Genomic DNA, 16,487 nt, shown 5'->3' with positions numbered 1-16,487 from the left:
CCGAGGACAGACCCAGAGGTCGCGGAAGTCGGGAACTAGAGCCCAAGACTGGGTCTGACGTCCAGATTCCCAGACCCGAGTCCGACAGAGAAAACCAAATCCGAGAGGCAGCGCGACGATTTGGGGGAGCAGAAATGAGGAGGTTGGATGGACGGAGGCCCAGCCCATTCTTACTTTCAAGTCCCAACAGCAACAACAGCTCCGGGAACCCCCTCCCCGGCTCCGCCCCGCCCACCCCACGGCCCCACCGCCCGCTCCTTCCCGCCCCGCGGGCTGGGCGAAGACCGCGGCGGTCGACAACCCCCTTTCTCGAACCCCGACAGCCCAGCCCGTAGCCCGGAGCGGGCAGCGGGGGCCCGAGAGCGCCAGCCCCGACGCGGCCCGCGGCCGTCGCAGTTCACTCCGACGGCCACTCACCGTCGGCCCGGGAGCTGGGAGGGGGCAAGGCGCGGGTTGGCGGGCGCGGAACCCCGGACTCCCACCCGGGAAAGAGGCCCTTCTCGGAGCCGACCGAGCCTCAGCGTCTGTACCTACAAGGCCTCTCTCCGGCCCGAACCCTGGAAAAGCACTTCCGGGGGAGCGGGGGAGGGAAGGGTTTTGGCACCGGAACTGCTCCCGGGCTGGAGCTGCCAGGGCCTCCGAGGCGGGGCGGGGCGGGGCGGAGCGGAGTGGGGCGGGGCGGAGTGGGGCGGGGCGGGGCGGGGCGGGGCGGGGCTTCTCCGAGGGCTCCCGCAAGTCCGCCCCCGGGCTGGTCGCTAACCCTTTCTGCCCCGTGGCCCTTCGTTTCCACAAACTCCGGCTGTATCCTTTACCACTCTTCGACGCGTTCCACTCAGGCCACCTGATTGTACAGAGGAGCAAACCCGGGTCTCAGAAAATTTAGGTGCAAGGATCCAGCGCCTACACCCCGCCCTCCGACTCTTCCAGTATTCTTACCACTCCAATCTACCTCCTTTAAAAATAATGATAGTTAACATTTATTGACCACTAACTGCGTGATACACACTGTATTAAGCGCTTTGGTGCTTAACTCAGTTAATCGTCCTCAAATCCCTTGAGGTTGGTGCTATTATCTACGTCTTGCAGAGGAGGAAACCGGTCAAAGATACCAAACCCAACACCACAAACTTCGGTTCTTGATTTTATTTTCACTCATGTTGTGTGTATAAATTTCACCTATCCCTAACACGATTTTTAAGTTCTTCAAGGGCAGGAACCAAATTATATTCCTATATTCCATCATCACTTGAGGCCAAGAGCTGGGAGACTCTGGAATCTTACTACCTGGATCCTGTTATTTAATACTTTTACTTTTTCAGCGTGGGCAAGTTGCTTGACCTCTCCAAGCCTGTTTCCTCATTTGTAATATATTTGATATATTTGATGTGTGTTTGTGTGTATGCACATATATAATCATCTCTGGATTGTTACGGGAATTCAAAATAAAAATGCTTGATAAACAGTGGTGTACCTAGTACCAAAGTACGACTGAGTAAAAATCAACAATTCTCATGCCTCATCATTAACAGGAACAGTTTTTCCTCCAGTGGAGTCACTCTAGCAGGGGGTAATTTGAAAAAATATGAGTTAGCAATAGACAATAGAAAAGGTTAGTTAAGGAAATAAAGAGTAGAGGTTTTTGCAATGGGAAAAATGAAGGTAGGTGAGACAAAGAATGTCCTGGGGCCAGCCTGGATACTTGTGACGCTGTGAGCTGAGACAGTTTGAGGACCCAGAGTCAGATGCCAGGCAGGGAAAGGAGGGGGAAAAAGAAAAAGGGATTCCTCAGCCACAAAATCAGGAAGGCACCGAACATCTGAGGTAGTTTCTGTATCTGAGTCCAGATTTTGGGGGGGTATGGGGGTGTTTAGCATGCATACTATCTGCAAAACATCTCTAAAAACTGAGGGGGAGGAAGAGGAAGATTTTTCAAAATTGTCACTAAGCAAGGCAGGGGAAATAGAAATAGTTCAGAACCCGTTATTACAAATTTAAGATGCAAACAATGCCTTTGCTTTTGGCTTTTATTACAGCGCTGTGTTATTTTTGTGTGTGTGATCACAGAAGTGTTTGTAAATACTTCTGTAATACCCAAATTTACCAGCCTTTCGTGCCTTGGAGTGTGAAGAAGTAAAAAACAGAGCCTGGGTTGGCAGGACTCACTAACTTCTCTTTCCACCAAGGGCTTAGAGGGATAGTGAGAGGGAATCCTGAATCACAGTCATTGTCAGGCTCCCTGCTGGACGCAGGAGTGCTAAAGGTTTGTTACTGAATCTGGTCATCTAACTAGTAAATGGTGCAGCCAGGATTTGAATGTGAGTCTTTCTCCTCAGCTGCTCTTCACCACTGTGCCAACGGTTCTCAATCTTGAGAGAGCATCAGAATCACCTGAAGGTCATGTTAAAACACAGAGTGCTGAACCTCACCCCCAGAATTTCACTTAACCATACTGGTGCTTCTCTGAGGTGTAGTCCCTGGACTAGTATCATCAACATCATCTTTGAACTTGTTACAAATGCAAATTATTAGGCCTCACTCCAGAACTTGTGAATCGGAAAGTCTGGCGTGGGGTCCTGCCATCTGTGTTCAGACAGGCCTTCCTAGTGATTCTAAAACATTCTCCAGTTTTAGAACCTCTGCACTCTACTATCTTGTCTTCCACATAACCCTCTTTTTTTTTTCTAATTATCCCCAACAGAAATAACTCTACTGAATCAAAAGTTCTTCCCAATGAATTAAATGATGTATTGAAGCATTTTTATTCATGTTTTGCTCTCAGTGGGAGAGGAGGCTAGAAAAAAAATTAATGGAGGATTCTTTTTTGTTTACTTTCAATTTGTACTGAAATTTAACCAGATAATACTGGGTTGGGGGTGGAACTAATCTCACTTGGGAACTTCTCTGTGCCAGGGCTTAACATGCATTTTCTAAATTGATCTTCACTGCACTACCATGAGGTTTCATGGCCTTAATTGTACAGAAGAGAAAAACTGAGGCTTAGGTGAAGTAATTGACTTAAGGCCACATTCTTATTAAGGGGCAGAAATCAGGGTTGTTCAAACAAAGATCCCTCTAATTCCAAAACTCATGATCGCTCCACCTCATAGCAGGAGCTTGGAGAACCAAATTCCACTGTGGGCTTCACCACCACAACTATGCAACATTCAGTAAGCAATTTAATCTCTATGTCAATTTCTCCATCTATAAATAATGTTATCATAAATCTGCCCCTCCCACACTGGAACGTTAGAACAAATGAAGAAATAAAAGTGTAAGTGCTCTGAGTTTTTTAAGAAAAACAGTAAAAAGACAAGTTATTATAATATTAATATGTTTAGCCAAGTGTTACTATGTGAGCCTGAGCATTGAATCTTTCCTGGTTATCTCCTGATTCATACATAAGAGGTTCAAAAACTATAGCTGATGCCAAAGAAAAAGCCATTTGACTTAATTTGTCAGTATCTACTGGAGGTTAAAGAGGATGACAGAGGATTATATGTGTTTCTCTTAAAAATTACAAGAAATCTCTCAACAGGTTCATAGGCTCCAGGTTGTTGCCAAATTGTTGGCCCATCCACATCCTAGAGATCTTTTCTCCAAACCCTTTCTTCTCCCCATTACAAGCACCCCTCCACCCTCCTGCCTCCACCCACTAGGAAAAGACTTAAAATTCCTCCCACTTTATTATGTAGAAGGATTTAGCTCTCAATCCTCCTCTCAGACCAGACTCCAGGCCTATCTTTGTTGACAGAGTCGCCAAGTTGCACAATTCCAGGGGGTACCATTCACAAAGAATACAACCTGAATGGTGCTCGAGGGGGTGCCAATTGCACAGGCGACAATAGGAATGGTCCCCCTGGAACTGTGCAAGGCTGTAGCCCTGTCTATGCATAGCTCCCGCCCCAAAAATCCATTAAGGTGTTTTGTTAAACAAAAGAACCATCTACTTGGGTGTCCACCAGTTTGCCAACCTTTCAAATAATGGGGTTCTTTGTGTTTTTTGTTTGTTTTAACGTAGGACTGATCAAATACTTAAATCACCAGGCTTAAGTCCTGGGTTCCACACTCTACTATTTTTCACTCTTTTCTGTGACATTATTGCCCATCTCCCGGTAGACTTGTGAGTTTCATGAAGGCTTTGTCATATTTTGTCTTCTTTACCTTTGATTCATGTCTTGGCACAAGTGCTTAAAAAACACTTGCTAATTTGAATAACAGCACGGTGTACTCATAGATATGTACTAGTATAGTTGGCAGAGATTTGACAAATGGCCTCAAATGTGCTGTTTGACCCACAGAGTTCTGTATCAAGAAATAAACTGAGCCAAAAATTTTAAAATGAGAAATGTCACATAAAATAAAAATCCCAATTTCTGGCATCTCTTGAAAATTTGGACACCAGCAAACTGGGCATGCATCCCACAAGGTGTTGGCATCTTTAGCTCAGGTGCAACTCTCCATTCAGGTCGTACAAGGAGTTGGCTCCACTCATGTGTGAAATCTTCATGTCAAGTGCTGAGTTTGGAGCCACTGGTGTGTGGGATCATATGGATGTTTTAGAGAAACAAGTATAGAATTTTGCCTTGTAGATTTTACATGTGTTCTTAATGATTTATTTCAGTGTATTCTGAGGTAATTTTAAATTGTTTTTCTGAGGTAGAAAATCATGGGGTACCATCTTGTGCCATTTCTAAACAAGCCAAGCAAGTGCAGACATCACATTATAAATATGATTACCACCAACATTCTACAGGCATTGTAGCTAATGTTACTTGTCAACTGCCTTGGAAACAGAAATGACAAATAATAACAAATAGTTGAATAAGTTTCATGATAAACTAACTTTATGGATTGTGATTTTTTTTTTTTCCTGTATGGAGAAACACAAGCACAGCTAGTTCAGGTAGCAAGCAAGTAATGGAGCCAGGATTAGAACCCAGGCAGTCTGTCCCCGGAGACATGGTCTTAACCACTAAATTAATATTTATTGAGCCTCTCCCATGTGCTATGGCCATGACTGCCTCCCAACTCAAAGAGACTACCAGATTTATAGAAGAGTGCATGTATCTCTTCCAAGCCTTTTATAGGCTGCTATATTAAACCCACACAGATCCTTCTCATCTCTCTCCCCCTCCCAACACAAGTCATACTGACATGTTTATAATCTTCAGTTTTGAAGTGTACAAACTGCCAGATGTCTAAGACTTCCTTTAATTCCAATATAATTCTTTCACAGAGTTTGTTTTTATTGCAAATTATCATGAAGAGTCTTATGCATTTGGTGAACAAAAGGCATCTTTTAAAGACAATGGAAGCACTTTGAAGCAATATAATATTGACAGTGGAAACCAATATCTGTAGTCAAATTATGCTTGTGTGGAGAAATGGGAGATAGCAAGGCTGAATTTGAGCAAAAATGTCACATTGACACAAATGCAGTAAAAGCTCAAAAACAGAGGAATGTCGATCAACATTCCATCAACATTCAAATATGTCATCAGCATATTTTACATTTAATTTTTAATTAAAACTGGGAAAAAATTTTGGAACTTACATTTTCCTTTAAGAGTTTTAAAGAATTAAACTTCTGTTGTTGTCCAAAATGAGCTGTTTAGCAAGTCTCAGGAATTTTTTTTTAAATTTTTATTGAAATAAGATTGATTTACAATATTCTGTAATAACCTATATGGGAAAAGAATCTGGAAAAGAATGGATATATGTATATGTATAACTGATTCACTTTGCTGTACACCCAAAACTAACACAACACTGTAAATCAACAGCATACTCTTTATTGACTGACTTTACTTCCTTTACAACTATTCCATTTCCTTAAGGATGTTAGCTGCAGTTCCCAAACAAACCATTTTCATTCACATCCTTGTTTCAGGTTCTGATTCCTAGAGAACCTAAGCTAAGATTCCACAGTTATCCTTGAGTCAGTTGAGAAAGAACCGTGAATGGAGTCTCAGGAATTTGAGTTGCATACTACCTTCACACTTTCTTATGAAGATATAGCCTATCTTACTCTGCCTCAGTTTCTCCATCTGCAAAAATGCATGATAAGTGCATCTTTATATTGTAGAGACGTTGTGAGACATAGCTAATAAATGATTATAAAGAACAGCTCTTTGAAGTATAAAGCACTGCATAATTACTAAATACTATAATAATCATCCTCATAATAATAGTAATTTTCAACCAACACATCAACCAGACCCAGACGCCTTTAGTCACCTTCCAATTAGACAAAAGTGTATATGCTAACTATGAAATAAAGTAAAAACCTTAAACCACGAACTAGTTCCACTCCCTTCCTCTTTCCTATGCAGAATCTGAAGTCAGATGGCCAGAGACATAGCTCAGTTCCATCACTTGCTAGCTGTGTGACCCAGCTTGCACAAGATAGTTAAACCTCACCAGCCTCTATTTCTTCAACGGTAAAATGACATTAATAATAATACCCACCTCACAGGATTATTGTGACAGTTCAACGAATTAATACATGGAGCGCTCTGTACCAGTGCTTGGCAGACTGGAAGAGCTCAACGGATGTCAGTGGTGATGATGACTAGCTGCATTATCTGGAAAAAAACCCCAAAAAACAAACAACTAATAGTGAGCAGCTGTCTAACCATGTTATTGGATGAAAGAGAAAGAAAAATCAATACACTCAACTTGGAGGATGATTTCAGCTGCCTCTAGATTACATTCACATTTATCAAATATAAGTATATTAATATGAAATTTTGATAGAAAAAAAAAGGTGAGGCGTTTTACTCTCCTAGTGTGTTAATTTGTTTGTTTTTAATGACTGTGCATGAAGTAAATGACTATAGATGATTAGGGGGGAAAAAATAGAGTAAAATGAAAAAATACAATGCTCCCCATTCCCCAGCCCACTCCTCTCCTCAGGTGTAACCACTGTTAATGATTTGGCATGCTCCTTTCCAGACCTATTTTTGTGCATTTACATTTGTATAAACAGAATTACCCAAGAGGCAGATGAAGTATGTACTTAAGGCACCAGCAAACCAGAACCCAAAAAAAAAATTTTGTAAAGAATTTGATGTCTTTACAAATGCATTGATATAAAAAATCAGAACTTGTTGGGACTTCCTTTACATTTATTTAATTTTAAGATGGTTTTAATCTTAAAGTAAATAATAGGATACTATTTCATATGCATCATAAGCTCTGCAGTGCTTAGGGCTTTTCTTAATATCTTAATCCAAGCTTGCTACAGGCTCCGGACGCGCAGGCTCAGCGGCCATGGCTCACGGGCCCAGCCGCTCCGCGGCATGTGGGATCTTCCTGGACCGGGGCACGAACCCGCGTCCCCTCCATCGGCAGGCGGACTCTCAACCACTGCGCCACCAGGCAAGCCCTATACACCCACGTTTTTAAGACCATAAATATAATCATATTGTTTTGCAACTTTCTCTATTTGTGTGAGTGATTTTAAATATTGTGATATTTACATAGTGGCAACCTAAATAAAAAGGAACTTTCAACATATATGCCATTTTACTTCAAGAACGATCTCTGTATAAGGGTCCTATTGGAACAATTTGAGTTTCAAAAACCTTCCTTTCTTTGTAAAGCAAATTTCATCTTCCATCACATTTTCAAGCCAATGTAATTCAATCCTTTTTTAATCTCCACAGAGCATATGATGGATTGAAATCCTGCCGACCAGGAGTTTTCTAAATGGTGACTATGGAGAGATGCCAAGGAAATTGAATGGTGCCAAAATGTAGAATCCTCAAGTTGCTCTCTAAACCAACGGAAATTCATTCGGGGCTGGATTTCACTGAGGCAGGACGTATTTCACCTACAAAGATAGAGCACAGGGCTTCCCTGGTGGCGCAGTGGTTGGGAGTCCGCCTGCCGATGCAGGGGACGCGGGTTCGTTGTCCCGGTCTGGGAGGGTCCCACATGCCGCGGAGCGGCTGGGTCCGTGAGCCATGGCCTCTGAGCCTGCGTGTCTGGAGCCTGTGCTCTGCAAGGGGAGAGGCCGCAACGGTGAACCGCAAAAAAAAAAAAAGATAGAGCACATGTGGAGATTATATTTGGGACCAGGGAATAAAGAAGAAAAGTAAAGCTACATTGTATTTTAGTAGACAGTAAGAAGGGAACATTCCCTGAAGAGAAGACCAATGACCTTCTGTGAGGGAAGAAAGAATGCTTAAGCAATAGTTTAAAACTACAAGTATTTAAAATGTTCCCCTTATAGTAAATTAACTGTTGAATAAGCTCAATGCATTCTGAGGATACAAACATATATGCAAAGAGAGATATCCAGTTATTTCAAAATTTAAAATGTATATGTATATATTTGTATACATGTTAATATATGTGTATATATACATATGTATATATTTGAAATAACCTTGGATCTAAACTATTGCAAATGCTTATTACACATTTACTGTGAACAAGACACAGGGGTGTCAAGGGATACCAAGAACTCTAAGTCACAGAACCTGTCCTCTAAGAATCAAAATGCCAGTTGGGGAGCTAAGTTATGGACTCATAGAACCATATAATGCCAAGCATCCTGTGGTAAATGCTAAATAACAGAGCCACTAATCTTTGAAACCTCTTCCATCGTTAATGGTCATGGGACCAAGTAAGAGGCAGAACTTAAATAGTATCTTAAAGGACTTGTAGAAATTATAGGAAAAGGAAGGAAATAAAAAGGATCTCAGCTCTCAAAAAAGTATAGAGGTAGGAAAGTACAGAGCACATCCAGAAGACCTTGACCTTTTAACTGAAAAAAAGAGTTTGGGTAAGTAGGTTGGGCCTCTCGTCTGAAGGGTCTGACTACTAAATTAAGATACTTGAATATTATCTTTTTAGGCAGTAAAGAATCAAAGCTGTAATTCCATTTCTGGGTATATACCCAAAGGAAATGAAAACAGGATTTCAACAAGGTATGCACTCCCATGTTTACCACAGCATTATTCACAATAGCCAAGACATGAAAACAACCCAAATGTCCATTAATGAATGAATGGATGAAAAAAAAGATGTGGTATAGATACACAATGGAATATTATTCAGCCATGAGAAAGGAAGATATCCTCCCATTGGCAACAACATGGACAAACCTTGCATACTTTATGCTAAGCAAGATAAGTCAGAGAAAGACAAGTACTGGACGATATCACTTATAAATGGAATCTAAATAAGTTCAACCTTGGAATTCCGTGGTGGTCCAGTGGTTAGGACTCAGCATTTTCACTGCTGTGGGCCCGGGTTCAATCCCTTGTCAGGGAACTAAAATCCCACAAGCTGCACAGCACAGCCAAAAAAAAAAAAAGTTAAACCTGTAAAAAACAGAGTAAAACATTGTGTACCGGGGGCTGGGGGTAGGATAAGAATATAGACAAAGATATTGCACTGTAATTAAGTAATATGATAAATATCACTACATTGGCAATCATATTACAATACATAAATGTATCAAAGTAACATGCTGTACACTTAAACTTACACATCAAATTTATTCAATTAAAAAAAAAATCAAAGCTGTTTTCCTGACTGTGAAGCAACAAAATTAAAGAACACGAGTAATTTTTTTTCATGAAGGAAATTTGCAAAGCACAGAAAAGCAGAAAAATAAAATAAAAGTCACCTGGAAACCCACCATTCAGAAATATGCTATGCTTTTGATAGATAAACTTATAGCATTTTTTCTGGTTATATATCTGCGTGTGTGTGTGTGTGTGTGTGTGTGTGTGTGTGTAAGTTGAGATTATGCTTAATTCACTCAACATTATTTTGCAAATATTTTCTTATTAAAATTGTAACTGCACTGTATTTCATCATATAAATGTAATATGTGGTACTTACCCAATTTTTTATGTTTCATCCAGGCACAAATAACTAAAATAAATCCAAAGTTAACCTAAGCAGTATGTTGAATGGATTGGAGTAAGGATAAACTGAGAGCAGGAGTAACTGTTAAGAAGCTTTTGGTAGAGGACTGCTTATACAAATTAGGCATATTCACAAACTAGAATAGTTTATGACTATTATATTACAACGTAACAATTATTTCAAAGAATGATGCTGCTCCCTGTGTATTATTTCAGTGTGATCTCCCAGATATATTTTCTCTTCTCCCAGTTTCTTAAACTTGGAGTGCTCCAGAACTCAGTCCTTTTCCCTCCATTCACATTTCTTCCCTTAATGATCTTATCCAGTCTCAAGGATTTAAATATTGCCTACATGCTAACCACCTGATGGCCTGTGGAAAGAAAGGGTATTCTATATGCAGAAGTGGATACAAGTTTTATGAAAAAGAATTCAAAACTGTAAGTAAAAAATGCCTGTTCCACTCCAATGCTATCCAACAGGAGAAATTATAAATACAAAATGCTGGTGTTCTGCTCTGAGAGGGGTCCTTGGAAGTCAGGGGCCTTGAAGCTGTATGTTACAGCTTAAGCAAGGGTCTGCAGACAGAAGCAAAAGGATATGATGAAGGAATCAGTAAGGGGGCATCACTTCTCAAAGTCAGGGCATGGGATGGGTGGAAAAATTACCCATAAATTGAGGCAATTTGCTCTTTGACCTCTATTCATTCCAATGTTTACAGAATAACAACATGAAACCATCATTTGATTTGGAGTCCTAAAAAACGGTACATAACTCATTGTGAAAGGGGTAGGAAAGTCTCTGTGGGCTAATTAACAAAATAATTCTCCTGAGATAGAAAGCAAATGTACCTGATTCTTCAATTCCAATACCATCTCCATGTCAAAGTTTCTCTCATTGTTTCTACTCCAAGCTGTGCTTTTCACCAAATAACACCCTAAACTAAAATCTGTGAAGAATTCTTGCTTTCTGTATTGAAAAGACTGGGCTACTTTGATATGACTGTGGTCTGCCCCCCATTATATGTGAGTACAAACAAGTAAGAATGCTTATACATCTCTCCAATCTATAGAAAACCATTTCGGGGTCTTGAAAACAGTCTCTTTACAGATGGAGAGAATGTGAGAGAAATGCCCTCAGTGTGCTGGCTAAAAACTGCAATGTCTGCCCAGCACTTCCTCTCATAACAGGGGATGCTCTGCTGAATGAGCCCTTGTATGTCAAGATTCAAAACGTTCTTGTTTGCTCCAGTTAAACAAAGCTCTTACAGACAGTGGGATCTGCAGGGCAGCCACCAAGTGTGTTAGACCAATGTTCCCTCCACCACATCGCCGAGTAGTTTATCGTAATGGCAGTTCTCACCTTCATGTATAGAGGCCGGTGTTCGAGTTGCCGTCCTGCACAGAGCTCCCTCTGACTTCAAAGGAAATGACATAGAACAGAACCCCATGGTGTAAGGAGAAACAAGCAGCAGCTGAGCAGAATCGGGCCATTTTTTTTTCATTCTCTCTGTATAAATGGCTAAATTTATATACAGAATATTTAAAGGCCACCTTTCACTTCAGCAGCTTATGGATTGTCAGATGTACATACACTTACTGGGGAGCTTGACACTGAGCTGTTTTTTATGTAAGAGGGGAAGGGAGGGAGTTGTGTTGCAGAGAAATCCATCCCAATCCCATAGGTTTTGTTGTGGTTTTTTTGGTCTACAAGACCCCCAAGAGACCAAAGTGATTGGGGCTTTCTTAGTGACTCATTTCACTTAAAGCTGGACTTGAGGCAAACCCTAAAAAGGAAGAAGAAAAAGAGGAGGAGAGAGAGAGGGAGAAGGAAGGCAAGGAAGAGAAAAAAGAAAATATAAGTGTACATTTATTAAATCTCTGCATAGGGGAGGTCTCTTTCTAAGCTTAGAAGAAAGAGAAGAAGTCACTAGAGTAAAGATTAGTAAATCTAACTACAAAAAATGAACAATTCTACATGTCAAAAATCAAAATAAGATTTAAATGGCAAGTAAAAACCGAGGGAAAATATTGGTGACAACTCTGATGGGTAAAGGATTAATACTGTTAATATTAGAATTTTCTACAGACTAGCTAAAAATATAACAAAGTAAGTTCCAGATGGGTAGAGAAATGTTTAACAAAATTTCTAAAAATATTTAACAAAAATAAAAATGTTTAACAAAAATATTTAACATTTCTTAAAATGTAAGTTTCTTAAAATCTTTAACAAAAATAAAGTATAGGTGAATATCTGACCTCTAGAGAGGGAAGGAAATTCGAATCTTAAAGATAACTAGGGGGCTTCCCTGGTGGCACAGTGGTTGAGAGTCCGCCTGCCGATCCGGGGGACACGGGTTCGTGCCCCGGTCCGGGAGGATCCCACATGCCGCCGAGCGGCTGGGCCCGTGAGCCGTGGCTGCTGGACCTGCGTGTCCGGAGCCTGTGCTCCACGACGGGAGAGGCCACAGCAGTGAGAGGCCGCATACCGCAAAAAAAAAAAAAAAAAAAAAAAAAAAGATAACTAGGAAAAATTCAAAGTATTAGGCCAAGGCTTCCCTGGTGGCACAGTGGTTAAGCGTCTGCCTGCTGATGCAGGGGACATGGGTTCAAGCCCTGGTCTGGGAAGATCCCACATGCCTCTGAGCAACTAAGCCCGTGTGCCACAACTACTGAGCCTGCACTCTAGAGCCCACAAGCCACAACTACTGAGCCCATGTGCCACGACTACTGAAGCCTGTGCGCCTAGAGCCCGTGCTCCACAACAAGAGAAACCACTGCAGTGAGGAGCCTGCTCAGCGCAATAAAGAGTAGCCCCCACTCGCCACAACTAGAGAAAGCCCGTGCGCAGCAATGAAGACCCAACGCAGACCAAAAAAAAACAAAATTAGGCCATATAAAAATTTTCAATTCTGTAAATTAAAAAAAAAAAAAAATTTAAAAGATTCTAACCAATTAAGTTGGAAAATATTTGAAACAAACAGGAAATTATTCTCCTGAATTTATAAAGAACTCAAGATAGTTGATTTTTAAAAAACCAAAGATTCTCAGAGAAGAAACAAATGACGCATACAATTCACAGAAACATAAATTAATATGGCTAATAAACATTTGAAAACTGTTCAGTGTTACTAGTAACCAATAAAAGCTATGAAATAAAAACTTTCTAACCTCAGATTGGCAAATATAAAAAACGAAACTATATATTGTAGCCTTTTCAAATATGAGCAATAAACAGAAAATGTAATTTTTTTAAAAGTGCGTTTTAAAAATAGCAACCAAACAAATAAAATACCAAAGAATATATATAATAAAACATGTGCAGAACCTCAATAAAGGAAATGAACTTTCCTTCCTTCCTGACCAGAAGAACTGCCCAAAGGCCAGGCCTGCACAACAAGAGAATTCTGTCAAGGTGGCAGCCTAAAGGTGTCAGGAGATTGGCCACACACAGGGTGATCAAGCAAACTAGCAGAATACTGAGGATAATTACAGTCAAGCTTTTCACTGTGAGAGAAGAGAGGTATAAATATGGAAGGAGGAAAGCTAGAATGAGCTCTGTGGTAATGGACTGAAATGGAACATGAACTCAGTGTGAACTCACCATTTTCAATATAGGTAGATACAGAAACAAACACAGATGTAAATGTATGTGTGAATATATGTATATTCCTGGCTCAGTCTAGTAAGACCGCCTAGAAGGGACACCCCTAGAAACTGATCTAGTGCTTGGTTTCTTTCTTTTGGCCACAAGGCTTGCGGGAATTTAGTGTCCCGACCAGAGACCGAACCCGGCCCCAGCAGTGAGAGCACCGAGTCCTAACCACTGGACCTCCAGGGAATTCTAGCTCTTGGTTTCTAAATACCACCTTTTTCGCCACCTAAACTTTGTCCTTTGGGGAGCTCATCCATTTCCTAAGGCTTCATGCTGAGGAAGCCTACATTAGTATGTCAAAGCTAGATCTTTTATCTAAGCCCCAGATTAATATATTCAAACTACTAATTTGACATCTCTACTTTGTTACCTCACAAACATTTCAAACTTAACATAGTCAAAATAGAATTTTTGGTTTCCTTGTGTCCTCCCTAAGCCATTCCTCCCCATTGTCCCTATTTCTATAAATAGTGACTTTATTCACTCAGCCACTGGAGTCTGGAGTCAGAAAACTGGGAATTGTTCTAGTCTCCTCCCTTTCCCTTATTCTTCATAGTCAATCCGTCAGCAAGTCTAAATTGTTCTACCCCAAAAATACATCTTGAAGTCATTCACTTTTTTTTTTTTTTTGCGGTACGCGGGCCTCTCACTGTTGTGGCCTCTCCCATTGTGGAGCACAGGCTCCGGATGCGCAGGCTCAGCGGCCATGGCTCACAGGCCCAGCCGCTCCACGGCATGTGGGATCTTCCCGGACCGGGGCACGAACCCGTGTCCCCTGCATCAGCAGGCGGACTCTCAAACACTGCGCCATCAGGAAAGCCCGAAGTCATTCACTTTTACCCATCTCCACTTGTGACTATGCTAGTGTAAGCCACCATTCTCCCTCTCCTGGATTACTGCAGTAGCTTTCTAACAGGTCCCTGCACTTCCATGGTAACCTCCTTGCATTCCATTATCAACACAGCCAGAGTGAACTCTGAAAATGTAATTGGAGCATGCCAATTCTCCTCTTTAAAACTCTTCTGTGATTTTCCAGCCTGTTGGAACAAATCCAAGTCCCTGGCTATAGCCAAAAAGACCCTGCATGACTGGCCACCTGCCTGAGGCCTCCAAATTTATACCATGTACCTTATCCCACAAGTTACAACTCTGCAATCAAAGTGTCCTCTGCAGCCAAAGTTCCTAGAATACACCAAGATTTTTTCTGTTTCGGGATTTTTGCATCTGCTCTTCTTTCTGCTTATAATGTCCTTCTTCTGGCTTTCACATGATTGGCTCCTTCTCATTCTTTAGTTCTTAGCTTAAATGTCAATTCCTCAAAGCAGAATTCCTTGGCCAACCTATTCAAGTAGGGCCCTCTATTCTTCCTTACTAAAGCAACTGTTTACTGTCTTCCTAACACAAGCAGCAATTGTTTTGTTTATTTGTTTGGTTCACTGTCTATCTCTCTCACTAGAGTGTAAGTTACGTGAGGGGAGTAATCTTGTCTTTCTTGTGTTCTCTTGTATTTCCATAGCCTAGCACAGTGCCTGCTATCTACCGTGTAGTTGATGAATTCGAAAAATATCTGTAGAAATTTACCATATGTTAGGTGCTAGGGATTCAGAATAACACGAAATTCCCTCAACTGGCTTATAATCTAGAAGAGTAATAAATAGGAAGGTAAATAAGAAATTGCATTCTGCATGATTAGTACTATAATGAGGAAAGTATAATTGGGAAAATATCATATAGGAGAAGCCCCTAATCTGGGCTCAAGGAAGATCACAAAAGGCTTATGGAAAGATGTGACACCATAGTGAAACCTGCAAGATAGATGAGGTTAGTCATCAAAGATGTAGTGGGGTAGAGCAGAGGCAAAGAACAACAGGTGCCTGGAAATGAAGCAGAGCATGGTACATTCAGGGGCCTTAGGGTGGAGAGTAGAGATGCGGGTGAGGAGGATGGATGGTGAGAGATGAAGCTATAGAAATAAGCTAATATAATGGTTTGTACTTCATCTTAAAGGAATGGCATGGTCACTGGAAGGCTTTCTGCAGGGAGTAACATGAGCAGTTTTGTGTTACACAAAGGTCATTTTGACTGCAGTATGTATAAGGGATTGAAGACCAAGAAAGAGTCAGGAGGCTATGGAAGCAATCTAGGTGAAAGTTGGAAGGATGATAGTGACCTAAACTAGGGCAGTACCAATGGGAAGATAAAGAGTAAGACAGATTTGAAGGCTATTTAAAAGGTAGCAGTGGCAGAAATTAGCAATTCAATACATAATTTGATAAATGATGTAGGGATAAATGGTTATTTGGAGGAAAGGAGATCCTTACTTCAAAAACTATGTCAAAATAAACCCCAGATCAATTAAAGATTTAAATGTTAAAAAAATAAAATTATAGGGGCTTCTCTGGTGGCGCAGTGGTTGAGAGTCCGCCTGCCAATGCAGGGGACACGGGTTCGTGCCCCGGTCCGGGAGGATCCCACATGCCGCTGAGCGGCTGGGCCCTTGAGCCATGGCCGCTGAGCCTGCGCGTCCGGAGCCTGTGCTCCACAACGGGAGAGGCCACAAGAGTGAGAGGCCCACGTACAGAAAAACAAACAAACAAACAAAAAAAAAACTATTAGAAGACTTCTGGTCAAGATGACGCTTTGATGCACCCCATCTCTTCCAAATCAACAGTTCACCCACTTATGAGAAGAGGCTAAAAAACAAAGCTGATGCCAGCCCTCTTCCTGAGGTTATGGCATTATACAGAGCTGTGAACCTGAGGAGGTAGAAAGACAAGACACAGCAACTACAAACTAAACAAAGTTGACCACTGTCTCAGTGATTGCATCTGCAACATCCCTGATGTCCCATAGTTATTACAGCAACTTTGATGGGCTAATACAGGACGTGATTTTGGATGGAGGGAACAGAGTCTGACTGGAGGCAGCCACAAAACTGCTAGATAAGGAGG

At 41.3% G+C, this 16,487-nt stretch overlaps 2 protein-coding genes across 3 annotated transcripts in view; both read right to left on the bottom strand.

Annotated features, from left to right (window-relative positions):
• Nucleotides 1-461, bottom strand: part of FRS2 (fibroblast growth factor receptor substrate 2) — a 120,289-nt gene extending 119,828 nt beyond the window's left edge. The window contains exon 1 of the mRNA XM_029206054.1: nt 418-461. The gene's annotated coding sequence lies outside the window, so the exon portion shown is untranslated. The remainder of the gene's footprint in view (nt 1-417) is intronic.
• Nucleotides 1-16,487, bottom strand: part of YEATS4 (YEATS domain containing 4) — a 155,715-nt gene that overhangs the window by 67,744 nt on the left and 71,484 nt on the right. The window lies entirely within an intron of this gene.

Source organism: Monodon monoceros, unplaced genomic scaffold (genome assembly GCF_005190385.1).
Source record: "Monodon monoceros isolate NGI ecotype Baffin Bay Population unplaced genomic scaffold, NGI_Narwhal_1 Super_Scaffold_6, whole genome shotgun sequence".
In the NCBI taxonomy this organism is placed as follows: domain Eukaryota; kingdom Metazoa; phylum Chordata; class Mammalia; order Artiodactyla; family Monodontidae; genus Monodon; species Monodon monoceros.
The sequence above is the reverse complement of the archived record's forward strand: the minus strand, read 5'-3'. Positions and strand labels throughout refer to the sequence as shown.